This window comes from Mastacembelus armatus, chromosome 13 (genome assembly GCF_900324485.2).
Source record: "Mastacembelus armatus chromosome 13, fMasArm1.2, whole genome shotgun sequence".
Classification (NCBI taxonomy): Eukaryota; Metazoa; Chordata; class Actinopteri; order Synbranchiformes; family Mastacembelidae; genus Mastacembelus; species Mastacembelus armatus.
The window spans coordinates 14,658,438-14,673,747 of NC_046645.1; positions in this window are offsets into that span (position 1 = coordinate 14,658,438).

Here is a 15,310-nt window from a genome sequence, read left to right on the forward strand (position 1 = left end):
TTTTTGAATACAGCATACTGGACATAAGCTGACAACTCTGCCCCAGTGCTTCTGCTTGCTCTTGGCAATGAAGGCCTCTGAGTTTCAGGGGTTTTCCCCCAGGGGAAACTGACATTGTGAGTGGGGCTGTAACTCATCTGTCAAATTTCACACCTGGAAACACCTGAGATCGTATCACATGAGGAGAAAATGTGATGGGCCTTCACCCGTGATGGGACTATTTGGAGAGAAGTTCAGTTTGCCTGTTGTCCCATGCAGAATTGCAAAATATGAGAACAAAACAAAAATGCTGAGAGAATACACTGACACTCCAATGACCATTGACAGATAACAGTCATGAAAACAAGACAAAGAAAAGAGAAAATGATTCAAAATAACAGAATGTAAGAAAAAAATTGCATATTTCTCATGCAAAAGAGGATTTATATGAATTGAAGCAGTGGAAGTTATCAGAGTAAATATGGAAATATGCAAAAGTTAAAAGGATTTGGAATTGAAAGATGTTTTTTTTTTTTACAGTTCATGTTATTGTCAAAATCTTTGCTTTTGGCTGACGGAATTACAGTAATGTTCAGTTATGTTGAATGTTATGTATTGAAACTTCCCTATATATCATAAGAGGGCCCCTCGGTCCTCTAGTGCCTTCCTTCCTGATGACAGCTGATATACACATATCGCTTACAGTGCTTCAGCAGGTACAAGAATAATAGTGTTGAAAAATAATGTCATGTGTGACAGTTTGCTTGTAATTACCTGTAGGTTCTCAGATTAGCATTTTCTTTCTCCTCCTTCTTTCAGTGTATCAGCCTAGTTTTTTTTTTTTTGTCAAAGGCAGCGCTGCTGCTGTAGTGGGTTGTATCATATAGAGTCCCTGTAAAGTGCTCTATTATAGGAAAGGAGGTGTAAACATGTCTGTACACCACACAGGTGTGGGACATGCTCTCACAAGGCCAAATCATGAAATAGCTCCAGAGTCTCTCAAATCAGCACCCCATGAAAAATACACATTTCACAGTTCATCCAAATTAGAATACTCATTTCATTCTACACTATTACAAATTTATATCTTGGTAGTACTTTCTACTCAATGGTCATTTTTAATGGCTGCTTTAGGCATCAGCACCAAGTCATTGATAAGACCAATCTTTGAATAGCAGCTTTTATAAATGATAAATAATCGAAGTTTTCTCACTTTCTCTAATAAGAAAGTACAGTGAATACAGAGATGTACTGGTTGACTATTGTCGACTATTGTGCTGGCTAAGATTCACTGGCATGGTTAATTATACTTAGTGGCAACAGGGCAGCTTCTAGCTATTCAGGCTTATGCAAAAAAAGATGTTACAACTGAACTCAAAATTGAGTAGTGTCCACATTTATGTACGTGTGCCAGCCTAGTCTTTGGGTATTGAAAAGTTCAATGGCTTATGGGAAAGAACTGTTACACAATCTGGTTGTATGGGCCTTAATGTTTTAGTACTTTTTTCCAAAATGCAGAAGGGTAAAGAGTGTGTGTGATTGGTGTGTGTCGTCAGCCACAGTGCTCATGGCTTTGTAGCATGTGGTGTAAATGTCTAAGACAGAAGAAAGAGGATCCCTAATGATCTTCTCTGCTGTTCTCAATATGCACTGTAGGGTCTTGCAATCCCTGATGGTGAAGTTCCCAAACCAGGCAGGGATGCAACTTCTCAGGGTGTTCTCTATAGTCCCTATGGAGAAGGTGGTAAGGATGGGTAGTGGGAGTTGCGTTTTTCTCATCCTTTGCAGAAAGTACAGGTCTACAATTCAATTCAGTTCAATTCAGTTTTATTTGTATAGCGTCAAATCACAATTCAATCATTTCAAGGCATTTTACAAAAAAGAAAAAAACCCAACAAATCCCTTATGAGCAAGAACAGTGGAGAGGAAAAACTCCCTTTAATGGGAAGAAACCTGCAGCATAATCAGGCTCAGTCTGGGCTGCCATCTGCCTAGACTGGTTGGGGTGAGTGGATAGAGGAGAGAGAAAAGAACAGCAACAATAAACAACAAATAGACACTGCAGGTTGGTGGGGCCAGTAACTGCACATCAGCAATATACAGTTCCAGGACCAGGGACACCTGCAGAAGGTACACAGAGAGAGAGAGAGAGGACAGAGAGAGGGAGAAAGCACAAAATAGGGGAGAAAGAGAGACAGAGAACAGAGAGAGAGGGAGAGAGCACAAAGTTAGTGACATTCAATGGTGGAATATACATGTGAGGGGGATGAGATGAGGAGAGGGGAAGGGAAGGGAGGGGAGGGGAGGGTTAGGGTAGGGTAGGGGAGCTCAGTGCACCGATGGAGAGTCCTCAGGCAGTCTAACCCTATAGCAGCATAACTAAGGGATGGATCAGGGTTACCTGAACCAGCCCTAACTATAAGCTTTGTTAAAAAGGAAGGTTTTAAGTCTAGCCTTAAAAGTACAGAGTGTCTACCTCCTGAACCCAGACTGGGAGCTGGTTCCACAGGAGAGGAGCTTGATAGCTAAAGGCTCTGCCTCCCATTCTACTTTTGGAAACTCTGGGAACCACAAGTAGACCTGCACTCTGAGAGTGAAGTGCTCTATTGGGATAATATGGTACTATGAGGTATGAAGGAGCTTGATCATGAAGGGATTTGTATGCGAGGAGAAGGATTTTAAATTTTATTCAATATTGTACAGGGAGCCAATGAAGTGAATCTAGTATAGGATAAATCTGATCTCTCTTGCTAGTTAGGACTTGCTAGTTGTCAGGACTCTGGCTGAAGCATTTTGGACTAACTGGAGGCTTTTTATGGAGATACTGGGACATTCAGATAGTAACAAGTTACAGTAATCTAGCCTTGAAGTAACCTCAGGTAAGTGAAGTAACCTGACGGAGGTATTCAGGCCCAAATACAATAAATTCTGTTTTCTCTGAGTTTAAAAGTAGAAAGTTACTGGTCATCCAGGCCTTTATGTCCTTTAGACACGCCTGAAGTCTGGCTAACTGGTTTGTGTTATCAGGTTTCATAGATAGATAAAGCTGAGTGTCATCTGCATAGCATTGGTAATTAATAGAGTGCTTCCTAATAACATTGCCTAAAGGAAGCATATATAAAGTGAACAGAATCGGTCCTAGCACAGAACCTTGTGGAACTCCATAGCTAACTGTGTGCACATGGAAAGTTCATCATGGAGATGAACAAATTGGAATCTGTCTCATAAATCAGACTGGAAACATTTTAAGGCTGTTCCTTTGATTCCAGTCACATGCTCCAGTCTCTGTAATAAGATGCTGTGGTCGATGGTGTCAAATGCAGCACTAAGGTCTAGCAGGACAAGTATAGAAATGAGTCCATTATCTGAGGCTAAGAGAAGATCATTGGTAACTTTTAACAGTGCTGTTTCTCTACTATGATGTGCTCTAAATCCTGATTGAAAATCTTAAAATAGTTCATTTTTGTGTATTATTTCTGATAGCTGCTTAGCAACAGCTTTTTCAAGGATTTTAGAAATAAATGGTAGGTTGGATATTGGTCTATAATTAGCCAAGACTCTTGGCTCAAGACTAGGCTTTTTGAATGGGGGTTTGTTTACTGCAGTCTTAAAACCCTGTGGTATGTAGCCTGATACTAGAGATAAATTTATCAAGTCTAATAGAGATGAGCCAAATAATGGCAGGATGTCTTTAAGTAGTCTAGTCGGGATGGGGTCTAAGAGACATGCTCACGATTTACATAAAGAACTGCAGACGTGAATTCAGAGAGATCTATTGGAAAGAAGCAGTCTGAACATAACTGAGGTCTTAAAGACGATTCAAGAGCTATTGTAGTAAAAAATTCATTTATGGCAGCTAAGCGTCTGATAAATTTTATTTCTAATAGTTATGATTTTATTTGTAAAGAAACTCAAACACTGGGCTCAGCAGAGCTGTGACTTTTTGTCAGCCTGGCTACAGTGCTGAAAAGAAACCTGGGATTGTTCTTATTTTCCTCTGTTAGTGATGAATAGTATGCAGTTCTGGCTGTATGGAGAACTTTTAATGACAAGGCTCAGGGTATTAAACATGCAAGAAACTGCACAACACAGGTAACAACTTTTCAGCCATCCAGGAAACACTTGGTAGAACTGACACATTTTACACCTGTAAATGACAGAACAGTTGAAGAGATCATCTCCAGTCTGGGTTCATCCACCTGCCGCCTCGATGTTTTACCCACTAGATTTCTGAAATCAGTACTAAGCAGTTTATTACCACAACTCACTCAATTCAACAACTTACTGACTTTCTCCTTTTAAACAACTGCTTTGTTGAGTTTCAGTCAGGTTTTAGGCTCCATTACAGCACTGAGACTGCACTCATCAAGGTGACAAATGACATTCGTCTGGACACCGACGTTGACAGAGTCACTGTCTTAATACTGTTAGATCTGAGTGCTGCATTTGACATAGTGGACCATGTGATCCTGTTACAAAGGTTAGAGGACTGAATAGGCATTTCTGGTACGGCCCTTAAATGGTTGAAGTCCTATCTTGAAGACAGGAAGTACTTTACTGAAATTGATAACTGTGTCTCAGACCAAATGGCATTGACATGTGGGGTCCCCCAGGGGTCTATCCTGGGACCCCTTTTGTTCAATCTTTACATGTTTCCTTTAGGCCAGTTAATACACAGCAATAATGTGTCCTACCATAACTATGCAGATGACACTCAGATTTACATATCACTCACAGCAGGTGAATATGGACCAGTCAATTCACTGTGTAACTGCATAGAACAGATCACTCAGTGGATGCAAAATAGCTTTCTACAAATAAACAGTGACAAGACTGAAATAATCATCTTTGGGCCACAGAAACAAAGAGAAACTGTCAGCAGTCACCTCAAGTCTCTTTCTCTAAAATCTAAAAATCAGGTTAGAATTCTAGGGGTAATCATGGACTCAGATTTGAATTTAAACAGCCATATCAAATCTATAACATTGTCAGCTTTTTACCATCTCAAAAACATTGCCAGAATCAATAATTTTTCACTATTTGCTGTTTCCTGTTATGATTTTTGCATATGTACTCTTAACTTGTCTTTTATTTCTGTAAAGCACTTTGAATTACTCTGTGTATGAATTGTGCTATGCAAAAATAAACTTGCCTTAATAGACTGTTTTTCCAGTGGTGTTGGTGTTGATGGACCTGTTGTGGCCCTCCATCAGGTGAACACCAGGTGAACCATCAAGTTAGTACACTTGATGATCTTCAGTGGAGGAGCTGTTGATGTTCAGTGGTAAGTGAACCTACTGTACTTCTCTGAACTCAACAATCATCTTTTTGGTTGTGGTCCCATTGACGGACAGGTTGTTGGTTCTTCACCAGTCCGTTAGCTGATCCTACCCTCTCTGTATGCTGATTCTTCATTCTTGCTGATGAAACCCACCAAGCCCATTAAAAACACAGACTCTGCGTCTATGGTCTATGTTGATGAAGGAGAAATAAGTACAGCGGTTTTACCTGGGGCTGTACTAGTGACCTTTTGGTTACAAGCTTGCTTTTCTAACCTTTAGGCCACCACTCCCCTATGTAGAAGAAGCATTACTTATATGAAAACCCTTAACATTGTAGTTAAGAGTTTATTATTAGATATTCACATCCCAAACAAAGTTAGCATTTATTAACAATTATCAAAATTATGACCAATTGCCATGCTACTCACTGACTCACTTCAATGGCAATGTCTGTTTTCTCTTTTTGTGGTTTGTTATTATTTCATCTTCTTTCCACTGACAGTTAAAGTGGATAACACTTATTATCTTGTTAAAGTGGCACCAGTGAGTGTGTGAGGTATATTAGGCAGCAGGTGTTAAAAGCAGGAAAAATGGGTAAGTGTAAGGTTCTGAGTGATTTTCAAAAGGACCAAACTGTGGTGGCTGGATGACTGGGTCAGATCATTTCCCAGACTGCATGTCTTGTTTGGTGTTCCTGGTTTGCAGCGGTTAGTGCCGACCAAAAGTTCTATGGGGAAGGACAAACAGTGAACAGACGACAAGCATTCAGCAGATATAGTGGTGGTCTCAAAACTAGAGTAAAGAGGCTGTTGAATTTGTCTAAAAAATGATCTCTAACGTTTTTCACTGGTGTGTTGCTCTTTCTGACTGACACAATGAGCTGACATGAGTGCCAACTAACTGCACTGACACATGTGGAGGAAGTGTTAGGCAGGTGATCATAGTGCTATGGCTGATCAGTGTTTAGGACATAGGATGTTAAGATTAGATAAAATTTCATCACCAATTTATGCAGAAAACCAGGAAATTGCAAACACTGCTATTGGTTTTTCTTGCAACTGAATGTGGTACATTGACAGCACATAAAGGCAGCCACACTGATCAGGCCTTTTATCTTATGTGTGGAAAGAAGGACAACAAGAGAATATCCAAAAATGCAATTTTTTTCCTTTAAAAGACCAGTATTGAGTGTTTTACTGTGGATACAGAAAGTCTGTTAACTAATCTCTAAGAAGTGCAGTACAGAAACACCAATGTGACAACAGAGACAACATTTATATTATAAATTTACGTATTATTAGTACGTGTGTTTTTGAGATTCTATAACATCTTATCAAAGCTCAGGTGACTTCAAAGTACTGCACATATTGTACAGAAAGTGTGCTGCTATGATGACTGCTTTCACTGCTTGCACATCAGCTTTATCTCGCTTTTCATCTGTGAAGAAAAACAGCCTTTTGCAGGAGCCACAACAACAACATAAAGATGAGTGGTACTGGTACCAGTCCTGCCAAGGCCTGTTTTCCCTGCTCTGAGAATATTTAATTTGAAGGTTATCCTTAAACACTCTAAGTGCCATAGATCAAGATAGCAGGTCACACATGGGAGAAGGAGGAGGTCCACAGGAGCCAGCATGTTGTTGTTTTCTCACATTTTTCCTTTCTTCAATTGTTCTCACATATAGATATCTCAACAGTTATCTAATAAGAGGGATGATGCAGGTAGGGTCTTAATGCCAGGAATGCTGTGGTTAAATAAGTAAGGGGTTAATGATTACCTCACATTGGTGTTTTTTTAAGCTCATTCTAAATATTATGAAAAACCTGACTGGCTTTTCCTTTACATAGAAATTCCTCCATGTGGTGCTTCCCTTTCTGTGTGGTCAGCGTCTATCTGCTCTGCCACATCAGCTATAATGGATCATGGCAGGTAAGAAAACAAACTATGATCATAAGTGTTAACAAAGACCCAATAAAAAAACAAATAAAAAAAAAACATGAGCTTTGATGAATTTATTATAGGCTGAATCACCTTTTTCCTCTTTTTTGCAGTAATAGGTTTTTATAAAAACTATGACTTCAGTCCACTTCCCAAATAAAAAAAACACTATTACCTCAGATGGGGTGTGTTCAGACTCCACTTATTCTTCTGTTTGATGTGTAAAACTGTCACTTTCTCAGTGTGGTGCACAGTGTGTGACCTGCCAACCCAGTTTTGTTATCAGGCCTCTGTGTGTGTTTGTGTTATATGCAGAAATCATGAATCAGTGTAAACAGCCCTTGATTTACTCAATAATTTCTCTGATATGAATATACACAGATGAACTGCTTACTTATCACCTGTTGTGCAATGCAGTGTGATGTTATTTACATTGTTTTCCATCCACTTTTTCTTCCACTGTGATAACGCTGCATTCACTGGTTGTCAAAGTTAAACTGTAATCTGACATTGTAAATGTTTTCATATCTGACCTATCCAGTAATCAGAGGACCATTGTTACATGGCAAATATTTTTGGGATTCAGTAGAGAGTACCGTTGCTTAAATATTAACAAGGACCAAAGGCGCACAGTTTCTACACACAAAGGATTTGTCTCAATAAATCTCAGCATAAAACTTCAAAGGAGTCTCATAAAAGTGTGCAATACCATCACTGTACAGTGCACAATGACCAATTTCATTTGGAATAGATAGACAGTGTCATGGTAGCTATATAGACACTAGTCATCACTGTTCCTCTGTATTGTACCATACTGAGAGTAAAAAAAAAAACTGCCTGACAGCTAAACATTTTAAGAACACATATCTTTTTCTCAAGGAGTAAATTAATTGTAACACAGATTTCATGATTTTTTTTTCAGCTGGTCCTGTTAGGGGTTGCCACAGTGGATCAATTGATCCACATGATTGATTTGGCACAGGTTTTACACCAGACGCAACCCTCTCATTTACTCAGGCTTGGGGCCGACACTACTGCACTGGCTTGTACCACCTAAGGGGCTGAGTCTGGCAGCCCCTGGTCTTCCAAGGCAGTCTCTCATCCAAGTACTAACCAGGTCCAGCTGTGCTTAGCTTCCAAGTTTGGATGGTACCAGGCATTTGCAGGACGGTATGGCCTCGTAACACAGATTTTATGACATTATACTGAAATTTTAGTTGCTCTTCCCTTTATATATTGTTTCTATACTGATTTAGCATTATGCGTTTTTAAGAAAAAATGTTGCCAGAGAGGCAGATTTTTCTTTCTTGTTAAAATCTGGTGTCTACTTTATCCATAGTTTGTTTGGAGATTCTGGTGTGTTATTCTGGTACTGACCACTTTTAGCCTTGTGCCTTCATAGCCTGATCCGGTGATCAGCAGGCTGCACCACAATAACACCACACCCACAGATTTGTCTTAAGGTTTAATCCATAAAACTATCCATCTGTATCGTTTCAGTATATTTTTGACCTGACAAGTGTTGTGGTAGATATTTTGACACCACATAAAGAGTTATAATTATTATGTGTATCAGTTGTATGAATGCAAAACAGTGACCGTCTTTCCCCCTCTGTATCACAAAGAAAATTCAGCCTCTCCACCCACACACATGCCAACGTTGAAGTTCAAGGTCTTCTGACCAGCTCATCTGATACCGCTGAGCTACAAAGCTTTCAGATAACCCCGGACTTTTATGGGCCTGGCACGTTATTAATCAGTAGTGGGCAAAGGGTTGTTATGACAGTTTTTACTGGGCATGCTCACTAAACATTTTATTGGGATAATAACCAATGGTTTTTGTGACAACTTGAACTCCAGCACCTTCGTTAGTGAACTCTTTTTGAACACTAAATCACTGATAAGCCAGACAGTACACAGGTGCGCATTTTTAATGCGGATGGGGAAAGTCCTGAAAATCCCTTTTAAAGTCCCAGGTGTAAACTGCTGAAACATCAAAATTAGGGGTATAAAAATAGCCCCAAAAAGTGACAGTGTCAGTTAGACCTGGCCTGCAAGACTTGGTTTATTGTCATTTTTGTTCAAGGAACACAACAAACTCTCCTCACTTCTTTAGGGGAGGCTGTGGCTCAGGAGGTAGAGCAGGTCGCCCATGAACCAGAGGGTTGGTGGTTTGATCTTTGGCTTCCTTTGTCCACAGGCCGAAGTGTCCTTGGGCAAGGCACTGAACCACAAGTTTCCACCAATGTGTAGGTGAATGGACAAATAGTATAAAAGCACTTTGAGTACTAGCACTATACAAGTATAAGACCATTTGCCTCACTTTGCTAATGCTCCAGTCTTTTATTTTTGAGAAGAGTCTTTTTTAAGTGTGGGCACAGAGACTCCTGTACAATTCAGCAACAACCTGAGTTTTTCTTCCATACAGGCTATGTAGCAGTGTGATTTTGTTGGCATTGCATTATTAATACACACTTACACTGACAGGTACAAGCAATTTAGAGCTGAACCAGAATGCCTAAACTAGAGGGGAGAGGAAACTGCGGTACTCAGGGGAGACCCACACAGAAAGGCCCCGGTTGGCTGCCATATTTGAACCCCCTTGCTGTGGGGCGACAACTGCCACCCCTCACACCCCTCACATTACTGCAAATCAATAACCAAATGAACAATGGTCTGCTTGTAAATGAATAAAAAAAATTTTTATAGTTGCAAAATCTTCCTATAATGGTGTGTAGAAAAAAAATCTGTCAAAGTATTGTCTTGTCAGTATGCTTAGTATTGACAAAGACAACAGTGCCTGGAAATAAAAGCTGGCTAAGGAGCTCTGCTGAGGCCGGATTGTAGGCATGCTGCCAGTCCTCTGCAGGGGGATTTCCACACGTGTTAGTTGAGCAGAAGCAGGAGGGGAGCTCGCTAACAGGATCTGTGGAGTACACTATGTACACACACACCTTGCAAACTTTGCTGTGACCAGTGTCAAATACTCAGCAAGCCTTTTCAATACCCTGAAACTCATCTCAGTCCAGAGGTTAAAGTCACATTTTCTTAGGAAACTAATAGGGCGTCAGTTTTCATAACTTGATTCAACTTGCCATTTGACATAAGACACCTGTAGAAAAATATTTCACACGTTTATCGTGCTGCTTTATCTACCTGAACGAAGGCCATGAGCCATGTTTTAGAGTGGAACTTGCAAAGACAGGTAATAATCTATTCTTAAAGGAGCTCTGCATCTGGTTTGGCTTTTTTGCATTGTTAGCTAAATTAAGATTACATGACATAAGAAAAAAGTAAAGTAAAATATAAGGCTGGGGTGTTACAATAAATTTCAAAGTGTATTTACTTCAGCAAACAAACTACAAGTTGTTTAAAGAACAATCTGGGTAAATCAAAGTATGTTTTCACACACACACACACACACACACACACACACACACACACACGCACACACACACACACACACACACACACATTTCTATCTATCCATCTATAGAGAGTTGGTGGAAAAGGACTCACTGGTACTTACTTCCAAATCCAACTAACAAACATGTACATGAACATTACATTTTAAAACTGCTGGTTATCTTGTCAATGAAGACGAATGCCCCTGACGGTCCTGGACCATGAGGCAACTGAGGTCTGTGGTTTCACCGTGTGGCAATTACTTTCTAATAGTCCTCTGCTTAAAAATAGTTTCCTAATTACCTCTGAAGTTAATATAAAACAGCAACACATGAAACAAGTCCAGAGCATTTTTAGTATGCACAGTTCCCTGTCTATGTTGTAATCCATCCTTTGGCAAGGCAAGGCAAGGCAAGTTTATTTATATAGCACAATTCATACACAGAGTAATTCAAAGTGCTTTACAGAAATAAAAGACTAAAGTACATAGGCAAAAATCAAAATGAGAAACAGCAAATAGTGGAGGATGAACTTGAAATAAAACACTGTCAGTTGTCATATGTTATATGTCGTTCTAAAAAGAAACGGTTTTAGCTTGGACTTAAACATTGCCAGAAATGAGGCTTGTCTAACATCATCAGGAAGATTATTCCAGGTTTTAGCTGCATAGAATTGAAACGCTGCTTCTCCCTGTCTAGTCCTGACTCTGGGCACGAGCAGAAGGCCTGTCCCTGATGTTCTCAGAGTTCGAGATGGTTCATATGGCACCAACATGTCAGAGATGTACTGTGGTGCTGAGTCATGAAGAGACTTATACACAAGCAGTGCTGTTTTAAAGTCTATTCTCTGAGAGACAGGAAGCCAGTGCAGCGATCTGAGAACTGGAGTAACGTGGTTGTACTTCCTGGTTCTAGTCAGGACCCGAGCAGCAGCGTTCTGAATGTACTGCAGCTGCCTTATAGCTCTTTTTGAGAGCCCCGTGAACAGGCCGTTATAGTAATCTAACCTGCTAGAGATAATGACGCTCAGCAAGGAAACTATTTCTGAAGAAGCACATCCAGCTCTGTGACAGTTTTACCAGAACAACTAGTGCATGGTCAGTGCTGTACCTCAGCACTGACCATGCACTATATCTGAGAAAAAACATGGATGTGGCTAAAAAATCTATAGATTGTAATAGCCACAGTTTTCATTTCATGCACTAGCTGTGGTTTCTGGAAGAGGGACACTCAAACATCAAGGGTCACCCAGTATTACAGATTAGTTAAGTTTACTCATCAGTTTTTGTGGAGAATCTCCCAGCTCTAAGGTATAATTTGGAAATCCATGGTGTGTGATGCTTGACTGAAAACTTACAACAGCCTAGACAGTATGAACCTCTATCGTAATTCCCTGCTTTATCATCAGATGCTATTAGAGCCTTATCAGACACCTGAAGGGATGAAGCATGTTAAAACACACACATATACACACTCACACACATCACCCCGCTTCTGCGGCCTCGTTGAGCCACTTGCCAGTCTCAACAATGCTGCAAGAGTGACCCTGGAGGTAAACTGGGGGGACTTCAGCAGAATGCAAACTTGTTTATAGTGAGAGATTAGAGTGACAAGCTGCAGACAGATCATATCTTCATCTGTTCAAACTCTGTTGGTGTCAGTTAGGAGGCCAACATTCCCCTGTCCTTTGACTTTAATGCCTGAGAGCCCTAACCTTGTCTCTGTCTGCAGCACCTTAAGGTATGCCTTGCAGGGAATCACAGCTTTGACATTCAGCTGTCAGTTAGGCTCAGTGGGGAAATACTGTTACAATACTGTTGTTAACAGTTTATAAGTGTTTATATGTATGTCTGAATTTCTTGGAGGTAACCTCAAAAAGTCTTGAAGAAATAGTGCAGCACCATAAACCTTAAAAGTGTTTTTAAATCATTGTCTTCTGTTATATATTGTAAACCTCTCTGAGGCATCTTCCCACATATTCTGCTGAGGCTAGGATACTAACACATACCAAGAAGAAAGCATAGCATATGCATATTATTCAATTCTCATATCTCTATATTGGCTTCCAGTTAAATATAGAATTGAATTTGAGGGTTTGCTTATACAGGTTTCTCAATATTCTGGGCCCCAAACGCTTCAGGGATATGTTTGCAGAGTACAAGCCTGTTATTTGTCTCAGATCTGCAGGGACTGATCAGCTGGTGGTGCCCAGATCATGAAACAAAAAAACAAACAAAAAAATAAATAAAAAAACATGGTGAAGATTATGCTACTCACTGAAGGCAACAGCTCCGACTGTAGCCACTTTTAAACTAACTGAGTACAACATTTTTCCACAGTTTTCAACTAATATGTCACTTTAAATTCTGGTACAATTTGATAACTGCTTTTAAAACTTATTTACATGTGTTTCTATCTGTTTTATTTGACATTTTCTCTTTTAACTCTATCTTGTGATGTTTTTTTATTGCTTTATGTAAACCTATTTGAATTGCCTTTTTGTACGAAATGTGCTATATAAACAAACTTGTCTTGCACTGCCTTGCCTAGAGTCCAGGGCAACAAAAAGCTACGCTCCATCAGGTTTGAACAGCTCAGCTACGGATCAGGGTTTCACACTCAACCCATCTGAGAACATCACTTAAAATTTGTCACTTTCAATGATAAATTTGGTATTTCTAAAAACAAAAAAAACAGGAGAACCTATGTGTGAGAATATCTGAGAAAAAACATGGATGTGGCTAAAAACGTTCACGTGCCATTTTAACAGAGGTGGAAGTACTTAGATACTTATGCAAAAATAGCTGTAAGAGAACTTAAGTACAAAGGTATTATTATCAGTAAAATGTACTTTACATATTAAATGTAAAAGTCAGGCTTACAATTGCTAATTGTTAATTGTGGTTTATGAGAGGGCACATTTATGATTTGTCAGTGAGTATCAATCTTAATTTATTGCCATTGGTGCTAATAAACTAATATTTCAGTTTCCATCTGTCAAAGTCAAAGGATTAACTGGTCACTCAAACGTTTTTGTTGTTTACACCAAAAAGTCTTAAGCTGGTTTAAATTTCAACACAAACATTTTTTGTATTTTGTGCTTATACAGACCTACAGAGGTAAATCATTACATTTGATTTGGATATTAAAACTATTCAGGCCATGAAGTCATGTGAATGTGATGTCTGAGGTTAATGTTTTTTATACTTGGTCACTGAAAAATAAAATTTAACCCCAATGACCAGTCCTGGTGGCATGGTGATAGGTGCTTGGCACTGTCGCCTCACAGCAAGAATGTTACAAATTTGAATCCCCTGGCACTTTTCTGTGTGGAGTTTGCACGCTCTCCCCATGGCTGTTTGGGTGGTCTAGTTTCCTCCCACAGTCCAAAGACATGTAGTTTTTGAGTTAGGTTAGGGTGACTCTAAATTGTCCGTCTGTGTGAATATAATTGTTTGCCTGTCTCTGTGTGTCATCCCTGTGATAGACTGTGGATCTGTCCAGAGTGTATCTCACCTAATGTCAACTGGGATTGGCTCCAGAGCCCCATGACCCTTAATATCACTAAAATTGAATTTTATACATTTGATTTTCTTTTAATCTGACCTCACTATAAATATATTGTTTCAAAACAATTCAAGCCAGAGTGTGTCCTCACACCACTGAGTGCCTGACCTTGTGCCCATACTGAGGATGGTCTTTTTCCAATGATTGCTTCTTTCTTTTTATCTTAGTATCATCAGCAATGCACTTTGGAAGTCAGTTTTATATTACAGATGTCATTAACACTTTCAGATTTTCAAGAATTTTTATGATGGTGGTAGAAATAGTAGAAAGCAGACTGAAAGCAGTTTTGCTGTCCTTCATGTACATTTGTATTGCAATAATATTTTTTGATAATGCAGCAATGGAAACAAAGTTAGAAATTAAGACTGACCTGCAAGAGTAGATCAAGTACCTTCTAGATCAAGTAGCTTGATGAGCCAGACAGATATGATGTTATTACAGAAGCTGACTAGAAGTACTACAGCTTTTTTTTTTGGAACTGTCTCTTGTGCCTGTGAAAGTGTGTAGTTTGTCAAATGAACAATGAAAAAAATAAAAACAATCCTTCAGACTATCCAGAATGGATATGGTACTATGAATATGGTTCATTTCATCATGTTTCAAATCTAATCCTTCAATAAACATGCTTTACAGATCTGTTCTCCACTTAGCTCTCTTATCTTTGATTCCTGGTGAACTTTCTCTTCAGGTCAAGTTAACACTTTCAGGATTCCTTCTCTTGAATGCAAAGAACTTAAGTGAAGGGCTGCCACAGTTTAGTCCCAACATGTTGTAATGACTCTCCTCCCACATTTTTACAGCTTTCTCTGACAAACGTACAATAAATGAAGAAGGTTAAGCAATATGAAAGGTAACTGCAGTGTAATTCAGAAGAAACAGTGATGAACTTGACCAAAATCACGACTTACCAGAAACTGTGACCAGTGACTGGTGCAGTAAACTATACCAGTGGATGTTATACTGAATAATAATGCACATTATCAATCTGTATCGTTATGGCTCTACATTATTATAGCTGCCAAGCAGCAAGTCGTGTTGCATTACATTACAAATATTTTGCACTGCCTGGTTTTGCACCTTGTTGCACCTTATTCACCATATCTGTGCACTGCACTGTCCTTAATTGTCCCCTTGTCTTGC